This window comes from Schistocerca cancellata, chromosome 4, assembly GCF_023864275.1.
Source record: "Schistocerca cancellata isolate TAMUIC-IGC-003103 chromosome 4, iqSchCanc2.1, whole genome shotgun sequence".
NCBI classification, from domain to species: Eukaryota; Metazoa; Arthropoda; class Insecta; order Orthoptera; family Acrididae; genus Schistocerca; species Schistocerca cancellata.
The window spans coordinates 76,450,425-76,476,837 of record NC_064629.1 but is presented as its reverse complement, the minus strand read 5'-3'; positions in this window follow the sequence as shown (position 1 = coordinate 76,476,837).

Here is a 26,413-nt window from a genome sequence, read left to right as displayed (position 1 = left end):
CCCGAGGCAGGATTCGAACCTGCGACCGTAGCAGTCGCGCGGTTCCGGACTGAGCGCCTAGAACCGCTAGACCACCGCGGCCGGCTCAAAGGAAGGGATTGACGGAAAAGACCCACAGTGGTTTAATAACAAACTTCCGAAAATGCTCATGAAGCTGAGAATGTCGCACTCTCGGTTCAAAAAAGAACGCGGAAATGTCTACAGGCAAATATTAGCATAAATTCGTGCGTATGTAGAAAGATCGATGTGCAAAGCATGCAACAAAATCCACCGCCAACTTTGGCCAAACATCTTGCCTAGAACCCGAGGAAATCTGTTCCTACGTGAACTCAGTATGCGTGTCGAAGGCTTCTATCCAGTTACGCGTCGACCATTCTGGTGTGGCAACACAAGACGGAGAAAGGAAAGTTGAATCTTAAATTTCGCTTTTAAGGAATCATTCACGCAGGAGGATCGTACAGGACATACCGCCATTTGTCTGTCGGAGACTCCAACATGGAAAATATAGAAATAGATATTCTTGGCGTAGAGATGCAACTGAAAGAAATAAGTGGCCAGTTCCAGATGGAATCCTAGTTCGGAGAGTACTCTGCGCCCTTGATCTCTTACTTAGCTTGCATTCATCGAGAATCTCTCGCCCATCACAAAGTCGCAAGCGACTGGAGAAAAGCCCAGGTGAATTCTCCATGTAAGAACGATGAAAGAACGGACGCGTATGATTACGGACCAATATCGTTAACATCGATTAGCTGCAGAATTCCTGAACATATTCTGAATTTGAATTTAATAAATTTCCTTGCGACAGGAAAGCTTTGCACGTGTAGAACTCTGCTTACCTTTTCTTTCATGATATCCTGCGAAGCATACGTGAAGGGCAACAGGCAGAGCCCATATTCCTAGATTTCCGGAAAGCGTTTGACACGAAGTCCTATTGCAGACTGTTAACGAAGGTCCGAGCGTACGGAATAGATTCCCTGATATCTGAATAGATCGGAGACTTCTAAGTAATAGAATGCAGTATGTTATTCTGGACGGTGAGTGTTCATCAGAAACGAAGATATCGTCAGGAGTACTCCGGGGAATCCAGATAGGGCCGCTCTTGTGCTACATAATCAGCAACCTGAGACTATTTCCTGGTGATGCTGTAACGTGTAGGGAACTGCCGTTGTTGGGTTACTGTAGGAGGATACAGGATAAGTTGGACAGAATTTCTGTTTGATATGATCAATGGCTGTATGCTGCAAATGTTCAAAAAATTAAGTTTATGCAGATTTGTAGGAAAAAGAATCTCGTAATGTTCGAATACAGCATTAGTAGCGATTAAATATCTAAGCGTAGGGTTGCAAAGAGATATGAAATAGAAACAGCACACAAGGACAGTGCTGAGAAGGCGAAAGGCTGACTTCGCTTTATTGTCAGAATTTATGGGAAGCGTGGTTCATCTGCAAACGGGACCGCATATAGAACACTAGGGCATCCACTCTTGAGTACTGTTCCAGTGTCTGAAATCCTCATCAGGTCGGATTGAAGGAACACTTCAAAGAAATTGAGACGCATTCTGCTCGATTTGTTACCGGTTGGTTCGGTCAGCACGCAAGTCTTACGGAGATGCTTCGTGAACTAAATGGGAATCCTTGGAGGCATGACGACGTTTTTGGCACGAAATGATATCGAGAAAATTGAGAGAATACGCATTTGAACCTGATTTGTGAACTATTATAGTGCTTCCAGTGCACACTTCGTGCAAGGACCGCGAAGACTAGGTAAGAGAAATTACGACCCCTACGGAGGCATATAGACAATCACTCCATTGGTGAATGGAACGGGAAAGGAAATAATTTGGAGTGGTAAAAGGTACCCTCCGCCACTCACCGTACGGTGGATTGCGGAGTATGTACAGGGTGACAACTATTGAACTGTATGAAAAAATAAAATAAAATAACGTAAATTAGTTATAAACTGCGGCGTGCACACATTTTATTCAACATACACTCCTGGAAATGGAAAAAAGAACACATTGACACCGGTGTGTCAGACCCACCATACTTGCTCCGGACACTGCGAGAGGGCTGTACAAGCAATGATCACACGCACGGCACAGCGGACACACCAGGAACCGTGGTGTTGGCCGTCGAATGGCGCTAGCTGCGCAGCATTTGTGAACCGCCGCCGTCAGTGTCAGCCAGTTTGCCGTGGCATACGGAGCTCCATCGCAGTCTTTAACACTGGTAGCATGCCGCGACAGCGTGGACGTGAACCGTATGTGCAGTTGACGGACTTTGAGCGAGGGCGTATAGTGGGCATACGGGAGGCCGGGTGGACGTACCGCCGAATTGCTCAACACGTGGGGCGTGAGGTCTCCACAGTACATCGATGTTGTCGCCAGTGGTCGGCGGAAGGTGCACGTGCCCGTCGACCTGGGACCGGACCGCAGCGACGCACGGATGCACGCCAAGACCGTAGGATCCTACGCAGTGCCGTAGGGGACCGCACCGCCACTTCCCAGCAAATTAGGGACACTGTTGCTCCTGGGGTATCGGCGAGGACCATTCGCAACCGTCTCCATGAAGCTGGGCTACGGTCCCGCACACCGTTAGGCCGTCTTCCGCTCACGCCCCAACATCGTGCAGCCCGCCTCCAGTGGTGTCGCGACAGGCGTGAATGGAGGGACGAATGGAGACGTGTCGTCTTCAGCGATGAGAGTCGCTTCTGCCTTGGTGCCAATGATGGTCGTATGCGTGTTTGGCGCCGTGCAGGTGAGCGCCACAATCAGGACTGCATACGACCGAGGCACACAGGGCCAACACCCGGCATCATGGTGTGGGGAGCGATCTCCTACACTGGCCGTACACCACTGGTGATCGTCGAGGGGACACTGAATAGTGCACGGTACATCCAAACCGTCATCGAACCCATCGTTCTACCATTCCTAGACTGGCAAGGGAACTTGCTGTTCCAACAGGACAATGCACGTCCGCATGTATCCCGTGCCACCCAACGTGCTCTAGAATGTGTAAGTCAACTACCCTGGCCAGCAAGATCTCCGGATCTGTCCCCCATTGAGCATGTTTGGGACTGGATGAAGCGTCGTCTCACGCGGTCTGCACGTCCAGCACGAACGCTGGTCCAACTGAGGCGCCAGGTGGAAATGGCATGGCAAGCCGTTCCACAGAACTACATCCAGCATCTCTACGATCGTCTCCATGGGAGAATAGCAGCCTGCATTGCTGCGAAAGGTGGATATACACTGTACTAGTGCCGACATTGTGCATGCTCTGTTGCCTGTGTCTATGTGCCTGTGGTTCTGTCAGTGTGATCATGTGATGTATCTGACCCCAGGAATGTGTCAATAAAGTTTCCCCTTCCTGGGACAATGAATTCACGGTGTTCTTATTTCAATTTCCAGGAGTGTATAAAAGTCACTACAGCTACAGGTATTCGAATGTAGGTAATGACATGCTCGATATGCCCGCCATCATTGACGATGTGACGCAGGCGCATGGCGAAACTCTGCATGACCAGCTGAAGTATCGGAACATCGACGCTGTCGATGACCTCCTGAATGATTACTTTCAGCTCAGCACTAGTTTTGGGGTTATTGCTGTACATTTTGTCTTTAAGATAGCCCCACAAAAAGGAGTCGCTTGTGGTCAGATCAGAAGAATATGGCGGCCAATCGAGGCACATTACACTGGCCTCTGGATACCCCAGAGCCAGGATGTGGTTCCCAAAGTGCTCCTCCAGGACATCAAACAGTCTCCTGTTTCGATGGTGTCGAGCTCCATCTTGCATGAACAAAATCAAGTCGAAATCAATGTCACTTTGTATAATGGGGATGGGGCTTCCAAAACCATCACCTACCGTTCGGTAGTCACCGTTCCATCAAGAAACATCGTGACTGGACATTGTACGCCTCACAGTCACCCATTGCGGGTGAAGAGACTTACCGCGATATGCGGATTCTCAGTCCCCCAAATGCACCAATTTTGCTTACTGACGAACCCATTCAAATGAATGTGGGCTTCGTCTCTAAACCAAACCATACAGCGCATACCTATTTCCATTATGCCCCGCGGACAGTTTGAAGCTCCTAACACAAATCGTTCACAAGTTACGACAATTTTATTTTATAGAGTTCAGTAACAGTCACATTGTATGTCGATGTCGACCCGAAATTTGGCTAGGTGGACGTCGATTAGAACCAACCTCTTCCTACATTTGAGTCCAGTCGCTTATTTATTGCTCCACCTCACTCATCTCGGTTATGGAGGTGGACTGAAATAGTATGAGACAGTTCAACGCTTGTAGTTTGCTACGCAAACAGCCTTATCTATCTGTACCTCTGTCTGAGTACTTGCATTATTTCAGTGCACATCGAAAATTTATTAACTATTCTTTCTTCTACTCTGCTGAATTCTAACTTAAAGCGCAGCTTCAGTAGGTTTCATCCCTTGGGCAGGAATCACATTTAATTTAGAGAAACATTCCCAAGTGTCAATAGACGATATTGATGAAACTTGCAGGGGTGTAGTGTGGGCAAAATAGTGCAATACCGGTACGTATTATTTGTTTGTGCCGAACTTCATTTTTAAGGAGTGAATCACACCCCGAAAGGTAATCTAGCTTTATAGGTTTAGAGAGAATATCTTCGAAACGATAATATATAAAAAATGTTTCTCATATAAAACTTGATATGGAATTAATGTTCTTGGCAACTGTATAATAAAAAATTATGATAATTTGAAATTTTGCAGAAATCACCACCACTATCAATTAATATCGAAAAATAAAAAATTTTGTTACATTAAAGAATCTTTCAAGCCACATACATCGCTATGTTATGAAGCTGGTTTGAGAAAGACCACTTTTGGAAAACAAGCTACATACAATGTGCTGCCGGAGAAGTATCAACATGTTTAATTAAAATATCTCAACATTCATTAGTATTCTAATTATTTATTTTATTCACATTTGTTTTATATTTTAAATTGTTATTTAACGTTTTACATTGATGGTCGTTTTTTGTTTTTTTGGTTCCGTCTCACATGTGTATTTTCTTAACTGAAAATAAGTAGCTCATTATTATGATAGAAAATAATGACAATAAAAATAATCGGTAACGAAATTCTTAAAAGCTAACGTTTTTACACAGTGCATATAAAATGAAAGAAATTTTTTCAATTAAAACGTAAGACGGAGAAGACCGTATTAAAAAAAAAAAGCTAGGAGGATATCAAATTGTCACGGTAGATCCTCTAAATATCCTGATGTGTAACTGGTGCTTTTCAATATACTGGTAAGCCTTGTCGAAGAGAACTGATTAGGTACTAGCGACTGAAGATTAATTGTATTGTTTCCCAAATGGAGATTGACATCATAACCATTCAACAGGACTAGTTCTGAAAATTTTCTCTCAACGTTCTTCCAACGTCTAAAGCCGTATACGCTCCAAGACTGTAACTGTGCCATCGAGTATTCTGGAATCTATTAAATTCTACTGAAGATTCCCCGTAAAATGTAATGTACTGCGTTCTATTAGTCGAACATTCTTCGAGCCAGTCACATTTTTCTGATTGTCAAGATCACATCTTTGCCGCCAGCAGACAATTCTGTAAAGTGTGTAACGCCTTCCGGAAATCTATGAAGACGCAATTCATTTGTTCATCTGGATATACACTGAAGCGCCAAAGAAACTGGTATAGGCATCCGTATTCAAATACAGAGATAGGTAAACAGAAAGAATACGGCGCTGCGGTCGGCAACGCCTATATGAGACAACAAGTGTCTGGAACAGTTGTTAGATCTGCTACAATGGCAGGTTATCAAGATTTAAGTGAGTTTGAACGTTGTGTTACAGTCGGCACATGAGCGATGGGACACAGCATCTCCGAGGTAGGATGAATTGGGAATTTCCCCGTCCGACCATTTCACGAGTGTACGGTAAATATCAGGAATTCGGTAAAACATCAAATCTCCGACATCGCTGCGGCCGGAAAACGATCCTGCAAGAACGGAACCAACGACGACAGAGAATCGTTCAACGTGACAGAAGTGCAATCCTTCTGCAAATTGCTGCAGATTTCAATGCTGGGTCATCAACAACTGTCAGCGTGCGAACCATTCAACGAAACAACATCGATATGGGCTTTTTGAGCCAAAGGCCCAATCGTGTACTCTTGATGGTTGCACGACACAAAGTTTTACGCGTCGCCTGAGCTCGTCAATATCGACACTGGACTGTTGATGACTGGAAGCATGTTGCCTGGTCTGACGAACCTTGTTTCAAATTGTATGGAGCAGATGGACGTGTACAGGTATGGAGACAACCTCGTGAATCCATGGACCCTGTATGTCAGCAGGGGACTGTTCAAGCTGGTGGAGGCTCTGTAATGTAAAAGGCTGACTTCCGTGGTTTAGATCTGCAGTTGTGCACATTTGTTATTTAACCCTTTTTTGTTTTAATTAATTGGCCTTCTGGATGTGCTCATACAGTCATCTCGACAGTGGTATGTCAATTATGGCGATACAAACGTAAGGACGACTCATCAACCAGTACCCGAGCGGATAAAATCTCCGATCCGGACGGGAATCGAACCCGGGGCCCTTCGTTTAGCCATCCGCCGCGCTGACGTCGCAGCTACTAAGCCTTTTACCCTTTTTATAAATAGTAGTCATCTCCACAATTTTCCGGTCACTTGTAACTTGTCCCTGACCGAGATACTCTCGATAAATATAAGATAGGAAAATCGCTAATTCCGCATCGTAACCGATGTAAAATTAATAAAAATTCCGGCAAGGGCTAATGCCTGTGACTGAAATAGCGCTTTATTTAATGAAATCAACTCTTAACTAGACGTCCAGATTAGAGTATACAGGGTGGTCTATCGATAGTGACCGGGCCAAATATCTCACGAAATAAACATTAAACGAAAAAACTACAAAGAACGAAACTCGCCTAGCTTGAAGGGGAAACCAGATGGCGCTATGGTTGGCCCGCTAGATGGCGCTGCCATAGGTCAAACGGATGTCAATTGCGTTTTTTTTTTTTTAAATAGGAACCCCAATTTGTTATTACATATTCGTGTAGTACGTAAAGAAATATGAATGTTTTAGTTGGACCACTTTTTTCGCTTTGTGATAGATGGTGCTATAATAGTCACAAACGTATAAGTACGTGGTATCACGTAACATTCCGCCAGTGCGGACGGTATTTGCTTCGTGATACAGCACCCGTGTTAAAATGAACCGATTACCAATTGCGGAAAAGGTCGATATCGTGTTGATGTATGGCTCTTGTGATCAAAATGCCCAACGGGCGTGTGCTATGTATGCTGCTCGGTATCCTGGACATCCTCCAAGTGTCCGGACCGTTCGCCGGATAGTTACGTTATTTAAGGAAACAGGTGGTGTTCGGCCACATGTGAAACGTCAACCACGACCTGCGACAAATTATGTTGCCCAAGTAGGTGTTTTAGCTACTGTCGCGACTAATCCGCACATCACTAGCAGACAAATTGCGTGAGAATCGGAAATCTCAAAAACGTCGGTCTTGAGAATGCTACATCAACATCGATTGCAACGTATACCGGCATAATATGCACTATTTGCAACGGAAAATCCACGATGGCTGCGACAAGTGGAACATCAGCTATCTTGGCGGGTTAATGTATGGTGCGGCACTATGGGAGGAAGGATAATTGCTCCCCATTTTATCGATGGCAATCTAAATGGTGTAATGTATGCTGATTTTCTACATAATCTTCTACTGAAGTTACTACAAGATGTTTCACTGCATGACAGAATGGCGATGTACTTCCAACATGATGGATGTCCATCACATAGCTCGTGTGCGGTTGAAGCGGTATTGAATAGCATATTTCATGACAGGTGGATTGGTCGTCGAAGCACCATACCATGGCCCACACGTTCACCGGATCTGACGTCCCCGGATTTCTTTCTGTGGGGAAAGTTGATGGATATTTGCTATCGTGATCCACTGACAACGCCTGACAACATGCGTCAGCGCATTGTCAATGCATCTGCGAACATTACGGAAGGTGAACTACTCGCTGTTGAGAGGAATTTCGTTACACGTATTGCCAAATGCATTGAGGTTGACGGACATCATTTTGAGCATTTATGGCATTAATGTGGTATTTACAGGTAATCACGCTGTAACAGCATGCATTCTCAGAAAGGTACACGTATCACATTGCAACAACCGAAATACAATGTTCAAACGTACCTACCTTCTGTATTTTAATTTAAAAAACCTACCTGTTACCAACTGTTCGTCTAAAATTGTGGGCCATATGTTTGTGACTATTACAGCGCCATCTATCACAAAGCGAAGAAAGTGGTCCAACTAAAACATTCATATTTCTTTACGTACTCCAGAAATATGTAATAAAAAATGTGGGTTCCTATTTAAAAAAATCGTAATTGATATCCGTTTGACCTATGGCAGCGCCATCTAGCGTAGCGGGCCAACCGTAGCGCCATCTGGTTTCCCCCTTCAAGCTAGACAAGTTTCGTTCTTTGTAGTTTTTTCGTTTGACATTTATTTCGTGAGATATTTGGCCTGGTCACGATGAATGGACCACCCTGTACATTGCTTCTATAAATAGCTAAAAGAGAAGGTCGAGACATTTGCTTTATCAAAATCACGGCGGATATTCTTACTAATTCTGACCCGGATGAAAAAGCTTCGTTTCCCTAATGTTGTCCATGTCCGAGACAAATTACAACTGTGGTTTTCATTCCATTATATGGGACCTACTCCCACAACCAGGCCCACTTTACCTTCACCCGCCTAGACACCCTCGTTTAAGCCTCACTCTCCCCTTCCTGCTCCCTTCCCACCTCCAACCTCCTGGCGCATCAACAGCATCGTCTCCTCTACCTCAACATTCGCTCTCTCTCTCTGCAAACAAATACCTCTTCATGCATACCCTCTCCCAGCACCAGGTTGACTCCTTCATCCTTAATGAAACCTTCCTCCAACCTCACCATGTTGTCCACACCTCCCCTTATCTCCTTCAATGCACTGACAATCCCCTTCCCCTGGCCCAAGACGGGGTCGCTATAGGCCACCTCAGGCATCTCCCTGTCAGGCCACAACCCCTCCTCAATGACCCAACCGAACACCTTCTCCTCAGCTTTTTCCTCCCTCACCATCACCTGTGCCACTATCTATATCCGCCCCGCAGCTCCTCTCCCCTTTGACTTCATTTCCCATGTTGACCATACCTTCTCCACCTATGTGATCCCCGCTGACCTCAACATCCACAGTCATGACCGTGCCACCCTTTGGCAGTGGCATCAGTTCCTTGCCACCCTCCATGGTGACCTTGTTCCTCTCCCACAGCACACCTGTCCTGAAAGTAACTCCACCCCCGATGTTATCCTCGCTTCCCCCAACCCCCTTGGTCGCATCGCCGTTGATGTCCTCGATCCCGTTGGTAGTGACCATCTCCCTGTCCTTCTCACCATCTCCTCTACCCGTCCTGCCACTGCAGCCACCCGCCCAGCTGCCCCTCCAAAGTCTGCCCATGACTACCACCGTGCCGATTGGGATGCCTACCGGGGAATCCATCGCCTTAGAGGTCGAAAGCCACCCCCTCACCTTTCACCACCCTGATGGCATCACCCATGCCCCTTCCTTCCTTCAGAAGACCATCACCGACGCTGTGGAGGCTCATGTCCCTACCAAACTCATCCACCCTCATCGCCCTACGCTTCCTCCACAGGCCGTCCTCCTCCTGCGTGAATCCCGCAGGCTCTACTGCTCCTTCCTTCGCACTCATGACTGGGATACTCTCACCCGCCACCGGCAATTACAGCGACATATCAGGAACCTCCTTACAGCAAAGAAACGCCAGGACTGGCGCCAGACATGCATGTGCCTAAACTCCACCCTCCCTGTCAACTCCTCCAAGTACTGGTCAGCCTTCCACCGCCTTACTGGTAGCCATCCCACCCCACATTACCCCATCCTCCATGACGATCGACCCTTTCCTGACAACCTCAGTAAGGCTAACCATTTTGCTTCCCACCTATCCGAGGTCTTCTCCATTCCTGACGATCCACATTTTGATTACTCCCTCTTCCCCACCATCCTTGACCGCACTGACACCTCTGTCCCCCCGCTCGCCCCTAGCTTCCAGTACTTGGATCGGTTACCCCCTCAGACATCAACACTCCCATCACCACACACGGCATCACACTCGTCCTCCGCTCCAAACGCAACACCGCCCCTGGTCATGATGGCGTCACCTACCGTCACCTCAAGGAATCCCCTCCATCCTTCCTGTCTGTCCTTGCTACCCTGTACAATGTCCTCCTCTCCACTAGATTTTACCCCGACCTGTGGAAGACTTCCCGTGTCCTGCTGTTCACTAAACCTGACAAACCCCCCTCTGATACCTCTTCCTATCATCCAATCTGCCTCATCTCCGTGTTCAGTAAGGTCTTCGAGGCCATCCTCTCTCGCCGTATTCACCTCCACCTTAACCAGCACCGCCCCCTTCCTCTTACCCAATGTGGCTTCCAGCCTTCCTTCTCCGCCGACGACCAGCTCCTTAACCTTACCAATCTTCTTTCCATCCAACTTAACTCCCGTCGCTCCGCTATCTTTGCTTCCCTTGATCTCCAGAACGCCTATGACTGTGTCTAGCACCCTGGGCTCCTTTTCAAACTCCAGACCTATGCTCTCCCCATCAACTTCGTCCGTCTCGTTGCTTCCTTGCTCTCCCATCGTCCCTCCTATGTGACTATCCACAATTCCAACTCCCGTACTTTCTATCCCTCTGCCGGCGTGCCCCAAGGTTCTGTCCTTTCCCCTCTCCTCTATCTCCTGTACACTGCTGATATGCCCAAACCTCCCCTCCTGTTCATCTTCTCCAGTTCACTGATGACACCGCCTTCCTAGCCCTTTATCCTCCCCTTCAACGGTCCCAAGGTACCCTCCAAACCCACCTTGACCAATTCACCACTTGGTGCAACCAGTGGTTCCTCCATGTTAATCCCTCCAAGACCCAGGCGATCATCATAGGCCACACCACCCGCTCCTTCCGCCTCCATTATTTCTACCTCACCATTTATGGCCGTCCTATCCACCTCACTCCTACCCTCAAATACCTTGGCCTCACACTCGACCGCCACCTCACCTGGACTCCCCATCTCCTTACCATCCAAAACAAAACTCACAACTGCCTCCGCCTCCTGAAACTCCTGTCCAGCCAGACACGGGGTCTGCATCTTTCCACCATCCTTTACACCTACAAATCCTTGATCCGCCCCATCCTCTGTTATTCCAGTGTCGCTTGGATTTCCGCCCCTGCCTGGTTCTATAAAGCCCTCCAAATCCTCAAATACCATGTGCTCCGCCTTGCCTTCCAACCCCCACGTGCATCCTCTACGACCTCGTCCTCTTACCCCACCTTCTCCTTTTCCTTGAACACATCCGCACACTATATATTGTCCACCGCCTTGATCCCCCTCACCCCCTGGTGTCTCCCTTCCTCTCCACCCCCAGCCCGTTGACACGCCTCTACCGTTGTGTCCCACCCTCTCTCATCTCCACACCCTCTGCCTCCTTTCCCTACGCAACTTCCACCATCTACCCCTCCTGGATGATGAGCTTCGCCCTGACATCTACCCTTCCTACCAACTCTAACCCCACCTTCCTGCCTCCTCCTCAGAGCTCCCTCTCCTCCTCCTCCCTACTCCTGAGCGGCTTCCCCCTCCTACTCCCCCTCCGTCTCTTGTGCCTCCTTTCAGTGTCTCTGCGCTCCCTCCTGCCCCATCTTCCCTCTTCCTCTCCCGCCCCAAGTGTCTCCTGCCTCTTTGTGAACCCACTGATGCCCCTCCTCTCTTCATCCCACCGCCTCCCCTGCTGCCCCATGCTCTCCCCTCCTTTTCCATCCTCTCTGCCCTTTCCCTCGACAGGTCCCACCTGGCAGTTCTATTCTTCGTCGTGTGTGCTCCAAGTGGGTTTTAAGTGTGTTGTTCTGGAGTGTTTTTACTTCTGTGCCCGTCTTTTAACGTGTGCATGTCCATTCAGTGTCTTCTCTGAGTTTTGAAGACTCACCAACTGTGTTTTTTTAACTTTTTGTGACTTAACTGTCCTCCATGAACGTCTCCGTGTTAGTCTATTTTCTACTTCTATTTTCTCCCATTATTCTGTTTTAAGTTCCCCTTTCTCGCCTTATGTATGTAACATTTTATTCTTATTTTAAGTTGTTATGTCACTCGGCTGAAGAGCGGCGGATTGTGCCGCTGACAGCCCTCCCCTGCCCATATGAGGCAGGGGAATGAAATCACAATGAAAAAAAAATATATGGGGAGTTTCAAAAAGAATCTTCTGATTCCACAAGACAACGAACTTTATATTTACAAACAGCCATTCGATTTTACGAGAATGTATCTTTACATAAATGCAAATACGATATGGGGTTCTTCTTACAAATGTTTACTGTGCCTCCACTGGCTGTGTGACAAACATACAGACGACAGTCAAACTATTCCCGCTCTTTAGCGAGTATGTCTTGATAACACATAGACTGAGGTAGTTGTCATTCAGCGTCGTAGGATGCGCAGTGTACCTCCAAGTGCTATTAACGTTATGATATTTTATAGCCTTGTTAACATTCACATATGTGCAACTGCTCTAATGCACTATGTAGGCAGAGGTCTAGCAGCTCCTTCGAGCTGATTTCGTGAGGTTATAGTTTTGTCTTTTTTTTGTATAAGGTAAAAAAGTCGTCAACGATATTGTAATCAGTGTTGCTGCTGGTGTGTGCAGATTTGTCATGCGGTGCAGAAAGCAGGGAATTATCCCCTCCGTCTGTTCTACGCACGTAGAGCACGAAGCTCGTTAAGGCATATTATTCTTAATTACTGCAACTGCACCGCCAACGTATCAAGTCCAAATTACTAGAGCGTCGCCGGCGAGTCACAGAACACAGGACATAATGAAGGTTTATTATACACTATTGAGCTGCTTGCTCCTATGGACTCTTGATTCCAGTAAACCAGCACAGGTCATCTCAGTTAACTACGCAGGGGTGTTTCCGTCATTCATGGAGTGAGTTTACAGAATCAGCATTAAGAGATTACTGAAAAACAGAAATAAAAAGCTAAGTGATTGTCTACTAATCCAGGACATACGGACATCAGTTCCATTATCTCCAGAGTTGTCGGACACGTTTATATCAATATGAATCGCGGAAACGTCTCGCAACGGTGTCTTGTGATGTACTTTTTTACGGGACTGACCGTGCACCACCGTTTCAAGCGAGATAGATTAGTATTGTAACTTGTTTACCATCAGAATGGGTTTTGAAGAAGTAATAGTAAGGCTTGCTTTTAAGAACACGTAAGAGCAGTTCAGTATCTAAAGCTGTTCATCCATCTTTCCCGTGAACACCGTGGATAGTAAGTACCTCCAGGGTTTCAAAAAAACAACCGCACGAAAACTACAGGACATACAGAAATTGGATACATTTCAGTGGACAGGGGACCTCTGTAAGTTTCGAATCGTAATACGTGCATAGTTGCAATAGGGAGGAGGGGTGTCAGAACTTGTGGACAAACTACCCACTCTGTATTGTCGCAATGAATTAGTTCGCGCGTGACCACTACCGTCGCAGGTTCGAATCCTGCCTCGGGCATGGATGTGTGTGATGTCCTTAGGTTAGTTATGTTTAAGTAGTTCTAAGTTCTAGGGGACTGATGACCACAGATGTTAAGTCCCATAGTGCACAGAGCCATTTGAACCATTTGAACCAATTAGTTCGCTGCTGCAGATAGGCAACACAATCAACAGATTTGCAAAGCGGACTGCTATCGTGGTTCCCCAGGCAATTCGTGGCAGCGATTTCCGTGAATTGCATACATGTATTGACGTTTGCCATGTTATGAGCGATGCCCGTACTGAGCACCTGTAATACGAGTTAAAAACGGCAAGAGATGCCCTATTCACTGACATGTGTCTGTTTTCTATATGAATTGCTGTTTTTGCGCAGCCGCACTCTGAAGCCCCGTAGGCACTTACGAATAATCTTGTATTGTATACGCAAACTTTACATTGCTCACTCAGAAAGTTAGACAATGTTTCCAGCATCATTATAAAATGGCAATTGGCCCATTGGGAAATGCGAATGGATCACTTTTGATTACTCGTGTATCACTGTTTTCATTCCCGTAGAGAAGAGCCTACTATTACATCCAATCACCAATGCCTCGCGGAGCAAAAAAAAAAAAAAAAAAAAGGTTACTCTGACAGTAGAATAATAACAACACTGCCTTCATCTACAGCGGATTATCAGTACTAGGTGATTCGTCAACCAATAAGATTTCCGAGACTCTGGCGTCAATAGCTGTATTACTCCATGATGGCAAATAGAGAGGGTTTTTTTTTTTGTTTTACATATAAGGAAACGTATAATTCATTTGGTTCCGGCCTGGAAGTATTTTCCAACATCCATGTCGGGGTGCTTATTCATTTCGTCTATGATACTTGTGTGAAGGAAATGCGAGAGAGCCGACAGTCGACCGAGACCAATACGTCTATGTAGTACCTATACAAATATTGCACATTTTGGTTGTGCGCGTACCACAAAATAGCTGTCCCGCAGCCAATGATGCTGACATAGGTAGATATGATGTGCTCTAAATGGCAATGGCCAGGCCGAATCCTGCTGGTTGAAAAAATTCACAACGCCAGTAGATGGCAGGCAACAGGATAGATGCCGGCGAGAAAATCCTGGTCACCAGCCGTTGTGCTCACTGCAGTTTTCCAAAGATTAACGTCGTATGACACTATTGATAGCGGTCTGTCCGTTGGATGGTGACGTTAACCTGGATGGACTTCCTTCAGTTATTCGAGAGGCGTGGCATCAGTACCGACATAAGGTTTCATCTGGTCCCTTGCACCACCACCACCACAAACTAGAGTCATCCTACAAAACTACCTGCAATCACGTAATTCATGTGACAGCCCAGTGTCTGCTAAGAGCGTCGGTTTGTTTCCCGTTACAAACAAAACGATTTTAAATGGGAATTTTACATGCCTGCTCGATAGAATGGTCCCAAGTCGGTCTAATGAGATATCTGATTTTTCGATATGTATTAACGAGGACATTAAAACGTGGCCCGCATCTCGTGGTCGTGCGGTAGCGTTCTCGCTTCGCACGCCCGGGGTCCCGGGTTCGATTCCCGGCGGGGTCAGGGATTTTCTCTGCCTCGTGATGGCTGGGTGTTGTGTGCTGTCCTTAGGTTAGTTAGGTTTAAGTAGTTCTAAGTTCTAGGGGACTTATGACCACAGCTGTTGAGTCCCATAGTGCTCAGAGCCATTAAAACGTGAAGAAAACCAGTACTACAGCCGCGACCGAGCAACACTGCTACATGGCGGTAGCAGTCGGCGCGACCATGGCTCTGCTCAGTCGCTGCTGCAGTACTAGATACTCTTCGTGTTAACACATATCGATAAATCAGATATCGGAATACAGTAATTTGGGACCGCTCTGAGAAGGGGCAGGTAAAATTCCGCTTCAAAAATAATTTTGTTTGTAATGGGAAACAAACCGACGCTTTCTTTTCACACTGCTGAGCGTTGCACGAAAGACGTCATGAGCAGTATTTGTTTCGCGTGCAACACCGTGAGCAGCATGCACAGTGCAGTGAGCTGATACACTGGTGGATCAGCCCCATTTTAGACACTATGGCGACGGCGACGTGTCGTGGCGTGATCTCTCGAGACAACAAATTCGTTGCGGGGCTATCCTGCTCTAAGTCAGTCTATCCGATGCCTACAGCTCGTGGAAATTCGACGGAGGCGAGTCTAAGGCGCACATATGCCACTCAGTGGCGTCCCAGATACACTCAACAGGACTGAAGTCAGGTGATTAGGGACAAGAGAAGCACCCTCATATTCCTGGAGTGCCCCTAAAATCATTCAGACCTTATTTATGAACAATGATGAGGTGCATTGTCTTGCTGTAGGCAGAGACGACGTTCAGGGTGATGTAGGTATATCACATACAAAAATCCATTATACCAGAATACTTGCATCACCTGCCTGAACGATGCCTGGTGGCAAGCGGGCTGCATCTTCTCGTACGATTCTCGACATACTAGCACCCACCCACCGGAGCTACCAGTGCACTGTGGCGGCCGGTTGAATCTGAATTTGGTATGTAGCACCGAAGTTTCAATGTTGCGTTTTAGACGCTTACAGGTGAAAAAAAATCGTTACCTCCTGGCCTGGCTTCCAGTGGAAATGGAAATGCCGTGTGGCTAGGGCCTCCCGTCGGGTAGACCGTTCGTCTGGTTTAAGTCTTTCAAGTTGACCCCACTTCGGTGACTTGCATGTCGATGGGGATGAAATGATGATGATAATGACAACACAATACCCAGTCCTTGAGCGGATAAAATCTCCGACCCAGCCGGAAATGGAACCCCGGCTGTTAAGGTATGACATTCCGTCGCGCTGACCACTCAGTTACCAGAGGCGGGCGGCTTCCAGTCATTCGACATGATGTGAACACACCTAGAATTCACTGTGTATGAACGTCACAAAATTCGATTTCTTAAATGCAATTTACGATTGTGCAAAAATTTACAGTTATGTCTATGACAGCAAAAATATCTGTGGCAAAAAACTACGATTTATTCACTATCTTGAAAAACTATTACCACAGCGAAATGAGCTACACTGAAGAGCCAAAGAAACTGGTACACCTGCCAAATATCGTGTAGGGCCCTCTAGAGCACGCAGAAGTGCCGCAACACGACATGGCATGGACTCGACTAATGTCTGAAGTAGTGCTGGAGGGAATTGACATCGTGAATCCTGCAGGGCTGTCCATAAATCCGTAAGAGTACGAGGGGGTGGAGATCTCTTCTGAACAGCACGTTGAAGGCGTCCCAGATATGCTCAATAATGTTCATATCTGGGGAGTTTAGTGGCCAGAGGAAGAGTTTAAACTCAGAAGAGTGTTCCTGTAGCCATTCTGTAGCAATTCTGGACGTTTGGTGTATCGCATTGCCCTGCTGGAATTGCTCAAGTCCGTCGGAATGCAAAATGGACATGAATGGGTGCCAGTGATCAGACCGGATGCTTACGTATATGTGCCACATGTCAGAATCCTATCTAGACGTATCAGGGGTACCATATCACTCCAGCTGCTCACGCACCATACAATTACAGCACCTCCATCAGCTTGAATAGTGCTGACGTGCATGGTCCATGATTCATGAGGTTTTTTCCATACCCGTACACGTCCATTCACTCGATACAATTTGAAACGAGACTCGTCTGACCAAGCAATATGTTTCCAGTCATCTAGTCGGTCTGACGGGCCCAGGCGAGGCGTAAAGCTTTGTGTCGTGCAGTCAGTCATCAAGGGTACACGATTGGGCCTTCGGCTCAGAAAGTCCATACCGATGATGTTTCGTTGAATGGTTCGCACGCTGACACTTGCTTATGGCCCAGCATTAAAATTTGCAGCAATTTGCGGAAGGGTTGCACTTCCGTCACGTTGAACGATTCTCCTCAGTCGTCGTTGGTCCAGTTCTGGCAGGATCTTTCTCCGGCTGCAGCGATATCGGAGATTTGATGTTTTACCGAATTCCTAATATTTACCGTACACTCGTGAAATGGTCGTACGGGGAAATTCCCACTTCATCGCTACCTCGGAGATGCTGTGTCCCATCGCTCATGTGCCGACTGTAACACAACATTCAAACTCACTTAAATCTTGATAACCTGCCATTGTAGCAGCAGTAACCGATCTAACAACTGTTCCAAACACTTGACGTATATAGGCGTTGCCAACCGAAGCGTCGTATTCTGCTTGTTTACATACCTCTGTATTTGAGGACACATGCCTATACTATTTCCTTTGACACTTCAGTGTATATTATCCACTGCATGGCGGACCCAAAATTGGGCAGCTGTGGACGATCACTCCATGAAGGGGCCCTTAATCGTTTCAAATTAACGTTGCGAGAGGAAAGAAAGCTGTGAGAACTGTCCACCGTAGAGTATTGCTACCTAACGGGGCATTTGGAACTGTTTCTAGCGGACTGCAATATGCTACCTTCATGCTAGATGATGCTACGGACAGGCACTCGACTCGTCCCTGCTGAAACTAGAGTGGACCGTGCTGTCCGCCAAGGAGTTGCCATAAGAGTGCAATCCAACGAGTTTCCTTTGAGCCCGGCAGATTTTCTGGGTCCGTTAGGAGGCAATATGACGTTGGACGACAAAGGTAGTTGATTGTAACGTTTTTCATGCTATGTATTAGCCTCCCTATACTAAAAAAATATAAGAAAAGGGGACAAATAAGGTGTAAAATTATTGGGAGTCGTGCAATAGTGTAACAATAGAAATGCTGCCACTGCCAACGTATACTCTAACTTACGAGGAGAACACGGCAAGTGCCACAACTCCATTTCCCAGAAACTTCGCTCAGTGGGGGAGGGGTCAAAATAAGCGAACACGTCTCTCGGTTTAAATGTAGATACTCGACGTTTCTGAGAAAACGACTGTGGTGTCACCGCCAGACACCACACTTGCTAGGTGGTAGCATTTAAATCGGCCGCGGTCCGTTAGTATACGTCTGACCCGCGTGTCGCCACTGTCAGTGATTGCAGACCGAGCACCGCCACACGGCAGGTCTAGACACACTTCCTAGCACTCGCCCTAGTTGTACAGCCGACTTTGCTAGCGATGGTTCACTGGCAAATTACGCTTTCATTTGCCGAGACGATAGTTAGCATAGCCTTCAGCTACGTCATTTGCTACGACCTAGCAAGGCGCCATTATCATTTGCTATTTATCTTGTGATGCCTGTACCGTCAGACCGATGTTCACCAATTATGGATTAAAGTTAAGTATTCCAGAAGCTAAGTACCTTTTTTTGCTAGTATAATTACTTTACCTGTTCCAGACCTCACGCCAGCCTGCGCGAACTTAAACGCGTGCCTTTCGGCTTCCTCATAGTGGCTTGGCTGTCTTGCCAAGTCACAACAACGACGAGCCATGTTTCCGAGATACTCTACGTGCCTTTTAGTGAGTGAACAGTTGTACCGAAGCGGTAGCACAGTGGCTAGCGCCCCGTGTTCGAAACCTGATTATTATTTTTACCTGTTTTTTCCATGTATCTACCCATGTCCGTAGAAGATTAATACACGATTTTTTTCCAATGTGCATTAAAATAATGTTTTCCTTATTAGTGTAATAATTGTACACCTAGTGAATGAAATTAAAGAAATTAAATGAATGAGAAAATTATAATCAATTATAAACGCCAGTTTTTCGTAAAGTGATCTGTTGTGCGTGGTTTCCTGCAGAATTATGGCCCACGCGGGAAATCTTCAACAATGTTAAGTTTCTCTCCCGAGAGAGATTCATACGAAGAAATGTAACTGTCGCAAACCCACCTTCACGCAAAGCTCGTCGTGTTCTGAATTTCAGTGTTTCAAGTGATTCTACGATTGGCACCACAGGAGGGAATGTACCAAATCATCCTGAAGAACGAACAAAAGAGTAAAATATGAGAATTGATGTAAGAGTGAAATATAAGAACACGAAAATTTAAGCAGATTTATATTCTTGAAAATACCATATGACACTTATTATGAAACCCAGTTGTAATGTTACAATTAACGTAACGCCCTTGATCAGAAACATTTGTGTAGTAACCTCCTAAGGACGTGGTTAGACAAACGAATAAAAAAATCTATAATAATCTGGTTTCGAACGCGGGGCGTAAAAATGAGAGGTTGCGATGCTAGCCATTGTTGAGGTTACCGCGCGCTGAAAGATATCTAAAGTACGTCGAAAACTTTGACCTTCGTTTTCTTACAGACGGCCGATAATCTGCGGATTAGCCGAGACACATGTTTGCGTATTTTGATTCTTCCTGCACTGAGAACGCCGAAAGGTTGGAAGGCGAAATGCGGGAAGACCTGTACGATGTGTTCACCCCGAACATAAGTAATTGAAATTTGTTGCTCACAAATAGGCGAAGCGATCCCATTCAGTTCGATTGCAGTATTGATGACAAATCACAGAAATACCTTCTGAGACAAAAAAGAGGCGCACCACGAAGGAATTATCCGATTGGGGTGGAAATCAGTATATGTTATGTTCATGTACAGACAAGTAAACGATTACAGTTTCAGAAAAATTGATAATTTATTCGAGAGGAGGTGGTCTACAATTTGAGAAAGTCAGTAATAAGTTGATCCACCTCTGGCCCTTATGCAGGCAGTTATTCGGTTTTTTATGGACTGATAACTTGTTGGATTTTCTCCTGAGAGATATCGTGCCGAATTCTATCCAACTGGCGCGTTAGATCGTCAAAATGCCAATCTTGTTGGAGGGCCCCGCACATAATGCTCCAAACGTTGCGAATTGAGCAGAGACCCGGCGAACTTGCTGCCCTCGCCATATGCGGGCGGCCATTTCTTGCTGAACTCTAAGCCCAGGACGTACCGCTGTGCTGTAAGCGCGCCTCGGATGACAAGCACAGAGGCGTGCTATAAAACGAAGCAGCAGCCCAAATAATCACTCCTGACTGGCGGGCAACACTCAGGTTGGTATCCCACGACTGTCCGACGCGTTTGGAGACACATCTCCAGCTTGGAATCTCATTGACTGGAGTAAAATTGTGTTTAGTGATGAGTCCTGCTTCAACTGAGCCCAGATGACCGGCGACGTAAGTACTTCCATGTTCTGTGGTTGCAACGCTGCCCCATCAGGATAAGCTCCTTTCGGCACACCTCATTGCACTGCCAGACAGTCGCAGGTATTGTTCGCTACATGCCGGACAGCCATACTGCACGCGTTCTGCGTATGCGCTACCTGTTCGGCCATCCGTGCCTGCGTGTGCTCGGCAAGAGCAGTAGGATCGCCGTACGCTGCGGCCCAGCTGCGAAACTGATCCCATCTCAGCTGTTGGCCGTCCGGATGCCCGCAGGTAAGCACTCGAGCTGCAACAGCCTAACGACGAGAACAGGGAGAGCGCCACGACCCGGTTTCCCAAGCCACCGTTGAAAATGACGCACTGAGTCGTATCTGCTACAAAGTCCAGCGACACCACGGGTTCCAGGAGCTAGTGTCTCGTTCCTTAAACGACAGTGCGAAAGCGTACAGAATGCCTTCCTGAAGTTAAGAAACGCATCAACCACTAGCACCAACACTCCACATCATTCGCAATTTATAATTGTTTATAAATAAAAAAGTTTTACCATATTTTGTTTATACTTTGCCACTGTTTGTTTATAATTTTTACTGAATGTGAACAATTTCAAAAATGGTTCAAATGGCTCTGAGCACTATGGGACTTCTGAGGTCATCAGTCACCTAGAACTTAGAACTACTTAAACCTAACTAACCTTAGGACATCATACACGTCCATGTCCGAGGCAGGATTCGAACCTGCGGCCGTAGCGGTCGCGCGGTTCCAGACTGTAGCGCCTAGAACCGCTCGGCCACTCGGGCCGGCCATCACCACTGGCTTTCGGGCCAAGGATGGAAGCATCTTCGAAGAGGCTAAGATCGTAACCTGTTCGCGTACCGCCGTGGTTAAAGTATACTTTGATTGGCAAAGTGGCGCCGTCCAGAACCTGCGCCGAGGCAACTGTGTTGTTACTTGGGTCATAGGTGACAGAGGCGAACGAAGGCTGCGGGAATGTATACAGGCTAACAGACGCGCAGTTGGTGACAGACTGACTACCCAGATCAATCAAGGGGCTGCCTACGATGTCTCCTCAGTGACCGTTCACCGAAAGCTGCGGCATATGGGGGCATCTGCAGCACACGCCTGGTTCATGCACCCATGCTGACTGCTGCTCGTCGGCGACGAAGGCTGGAATTTGCCACTGAGTGGCGCCTGGTGGCCCTTTTCAGGTGAATCACGTTTTATGTTCCATCGGACAGATGGCTCTTTGGTGCTTACGGCCCTGCAAAATCGTTGGAATGATCGAGGCTGGAGGGAGCGCTAGGGTATGCAGAACGTTTTCGTGGCGTTCCCTGGGTTACCTCATCATTCTGGTAGCCAGTATGCATCTATCCTTGGGGACCGTGTCCACCCCTAGTGGCAGTTCGTCATTCCTCGGCAAGATGACATCTACCAGCAGGACAATGCGACTTATCACGTAACTCGCAGTGCACGTGCGTGCGTCGTGAAGCACAAGAGCCTCCGGATTAGAGAATCTGTGGGACCGCATCACTTAGGCTGTTCCATCATGGAGCCTCAACGCGGATCCTAACGCAGCTGGCCACGACATTAATGTGACTGGACCGTGTATAAAGTCAATAGTTAGAATTATAACAATAGGTTAGGAAAATCTGGAGGAAAGTCTGTGTGTATTTAGGAGGCGAAAGTGCGCCAGTGGAAAAAGGTAAGGTGGGGTGGGGTGGTGATGCGGGGGCGGGGAGGGGGGGGGATGAGAGTGCGCCAACCGAGAACAACAGACTGAGCACATCCAGGCTAGGACGCAAGGCCGAAGTCTATACACCTACAAGGGATTACGGACTCGGCAGTAAAAATATGGAGATACTATACAGTGCTCCACGGTATTTGTTAGTGCTACGTTAAGTGTTAGCTACGTAAATGCTAATGCTAAATCTGTGAAATAATTGACGACGATGCGCATCGCTTCGCAATGTCGCCTCCACACAAGGTACTGTTTTCTTTAATTCTGTGAAATCGCATCGGCCAGTTTTTATTGTGTGTTCGTTTGTCAAAAAAGTTTAATTTACGTGTACATCCAGACAGTGACGCACATCATGTTACCTGTGACATGATGGTGTTCCAATTCCTAAAATGTACCTTAACGTAGCAATTATAAAGAAAACTGTAATGTTTTCTTGAAACAGACTGTCAGAATTGTGTATTATCTTCAAAAACAATTCATCAGTTGATTCTAGTTAAAAAGGTTTCAGATTTCTCTGTTCCACAAAGTTCAAATAGAATTTGAGTCTCTTAACAAGTTAGTCATTAATCTAAAAATAACTTTATTCTGACAGTAATAGTCAGCAAACAGTCATGATGAATGATTAAATTGTGTTTAGTATTTCATAGTTTGCTGAGTGTGATAGTGTACCTTTATTTACGTGTATCTGTGATTATGGGGCCAGCCGCTGTGACCGAGCGGTTCCAGGCGCTTCAGTCCGGAACCGCGCCGCCGCCACGGTCGCAGGTTCGAATCCTGCCTCGGGCATGGATGTGTGTGATGTCCTTAGGTTAGTTAGGTTTAAGCAGTTCTAAGCCTAGGGGACTGATGACCTCAGATGTCAAGTCCCATAGTACTTAGAGCCATTTTTGTGATTATGGGACATCTCCATGAATAAAGTAAGACAGCGCATCAATTTCCATGATTACTTGTGATGTTGCTTTACTCGGAAGAATCTATTCGTGTCTTATTTTCGTACCCGTTAATGAGAAGGCATGACGTTTTGGTTTATTGGGTGTCCCACAGTAAAGTGCTTAATCAACACTTCAGTTAAAAAAAAAAAATGATTCTGTAATTTTCTCACGAAACAGTCAATGAAGAATGTTACTTACCTATAGAAATTTTGAGTTTCATTAATATATTTCCTCGCTCACTAAAATGTATCTGGACTGCTACTGTAATCTTACCTTGTTACAAACCGTAACACCACCTTAGCGTGATCAATACTCTTTCGGACGCGAGTTAAAAACATTGAATTATTTTGCCTAAACAAACTATTATTAACGCGGTAAAGGTCAGATCAACTGAAATAACTGCACACGACTCGATTTAGATAGTTTTAAGAGGCGGTATTATAAATCTGTGCAGTATTGTTTACTGCTATCTGGATCTCATGAACGAATAAAGTGAACCGAGTTTATGAAGATGGTATTTGTTCTTTCGGATATGTCCGAAAGAACAGGTATCATCGGTGACCGTGCAGCTCTCTAGAATGAAATGATAATTAAATCAGAACCCTAAGCTGCCGACAGGCGTTGATATACATCGTGGTGAGTGTGCAAGGGATGAATCCCTGCAGTCGCACTATCCTGTGTGCCTTCGGTGGCTCAGATGTTACCACAACCAAATTAACCGATTTCAGCCGAATGTCATTTGTACGTCCGCGTTTTAGCGACTCACGGTTAATTGGCTTCCAGAGATGATTCTTATATAACCATATGCGCCGGCACGGTAGCTGAGCGTGTTCGGTGAGAGGGCAGCTCGCCCTCTGTAACAAAAAAACTGAGTAAAGGAATCAACAATCAACTTGAAGGGATGTCTTGTGACGTCCGCCCAGACCAAAAGCAACTAACAATACCGAACAAAATGAATAAAAAGAAAAAAATTACGGACAGAGCGTATGCCATGTAAGCAGGAGATCCTGGGTCCGAGTCCCGGTCGGGGCACACATTTTCTACTGTCCCCGTTAATGTATATCAACTGCTGTCGGCAACTTAGGGTCCTGATTTAATTATCATTTGAACCGAGTTTCCCCAAGATCCCTTTTTGTGGAATCTTGTTGATTGTTATGGGGGAAATTTTCGTTCTCCGAAAAGGTCATAGTGTAAGAGCACAAAACGTATTCTATAATTCTACAATGGAATGAATTCAGCGATGTAGATCTATAGTGATGTTTGACGACCGTTCTTGAAACGGTCGCTATGTTCCAGTGACCTACGATAGACTGCTGCTAGGAGATGAGCAGGTTCCTTCATATTACCTGTGTACAATCTTACAACTCTTATCTTATGACGTGAAAGGAATGACGTGCAAGTAACCAGAATAATAATGATCCTTAACATTTGTATACATATTTTTGTAGATTCAACGAAAAAATAATTATTATACATAACAACACAACGTCACTAACCTTTTGCATGGATTCTGCAGATGCACAGACAATGAATACTCACAATATGTCGAAGAACCTGCGGTGCTTCGAGTTTCTGCGCAAATCACTCGTGCTCACAGTTTATACTAATGCACAGAGACCCAAAGGTCAGTGCACTGAGGCCCATTAGAACTGCATTACTCTCCGCTCTGAAGACATACTAGATTACCATAGAAACAATTTTTTTTCTGCTAACATCGAAAGCTCTCCTCTGGTTACAAAGACGGTTCTACTCTCTCTTCGGAGATACAGTCAGTCGTCCACAGTCACGTGTGTGAATTTCTTTGAAAAGGTTATTTATAGAAATACATACGAAACTCATTATTAGATAAGTTATACACTTTACTTGAGCTTCTTGCATTTTGTTGCACTTCTATCTGATCACGAGTTGCATTATGGTCTTTTGCCTCTCCTACATTCTCTTCGTTGAACCTGGTTTTTATGCTGGAAATAAATTTGTATCGAGGTTAATGAATGGCAGAAAGGTTACTATGTTGCGCGAGACGTTCTCTAATTAGGTGTTTCATAGATAATGCCTGTCACTGTCTTCTGATATTGCAAACTGTGTGTTGTTGACAGGATTCATTGTTAATTATTTAGAGGCACTTGACGAGCCTTCCATGGAATTACTCTACTTTGGAGTACGTATAACAGGTGTAACCCATAGCGTGTGATCTCCAGGTAATCATATGAACATATCGATGTCTGACACATTAGTATGAGAATTATTCATCAGTGAGATAGCATCTGTAATATGCCAGTGACCCAGTGGAGCGACAGCAGTACCTGCTTTTCAACGCAGCTCATATCTCAGCTTACCGTTCATAGCAGTCTGTGGATTTTCATAATTACGTGTATGACAAGTTTTGTCTTTCACAGAACAGTCAAACATCCGCTGTCACCAGTCACCCGTATGCAGGAAACCTCTACGATAACAGTTCGGTGTGCACGCATTTGTCATTAAAGAAGGACGGCATTAGAAAAGGAAACCTTTACCACCAGAATTCGGTGTGTACGCATTTGTAATTTCGTATGGACAGCTTCATTGTAGTTTTATGTCAAGTGACCAGCAAGAGATTGACGTTATACAGAAAAATACGGAGACAGTGTTGTAATCTTTAAAAAATAACAATACCAATCGCCGTTTTATAGGTTTATTTCTAGGCAAGCAGTTTCGACGTTACCCTATGTCATCTTCAGGCCAAAACTGTTGAGGATATAACACGGCAATAATTACGTATTGAAATACAGAGCATATTGACTAAAAGAATCAAGTGTTGCATATTACTTTACGTAATGAGAATTATACAGTGAATGCTATATCAGAGCGATAAATCACATTAAAGTACAGAGCGTATTGCTTAAAAGCTGCAGGTGTTGCATGTAAATTTACTTAATTTCAAGAACTAAGTCTTAATAAAACTCCGTAATACACCGCAATATACACTATCAGATTTAATTAGTTATTCATATATATTGTAAAATCTTCAGTATCGTCATAGACGTATTAAT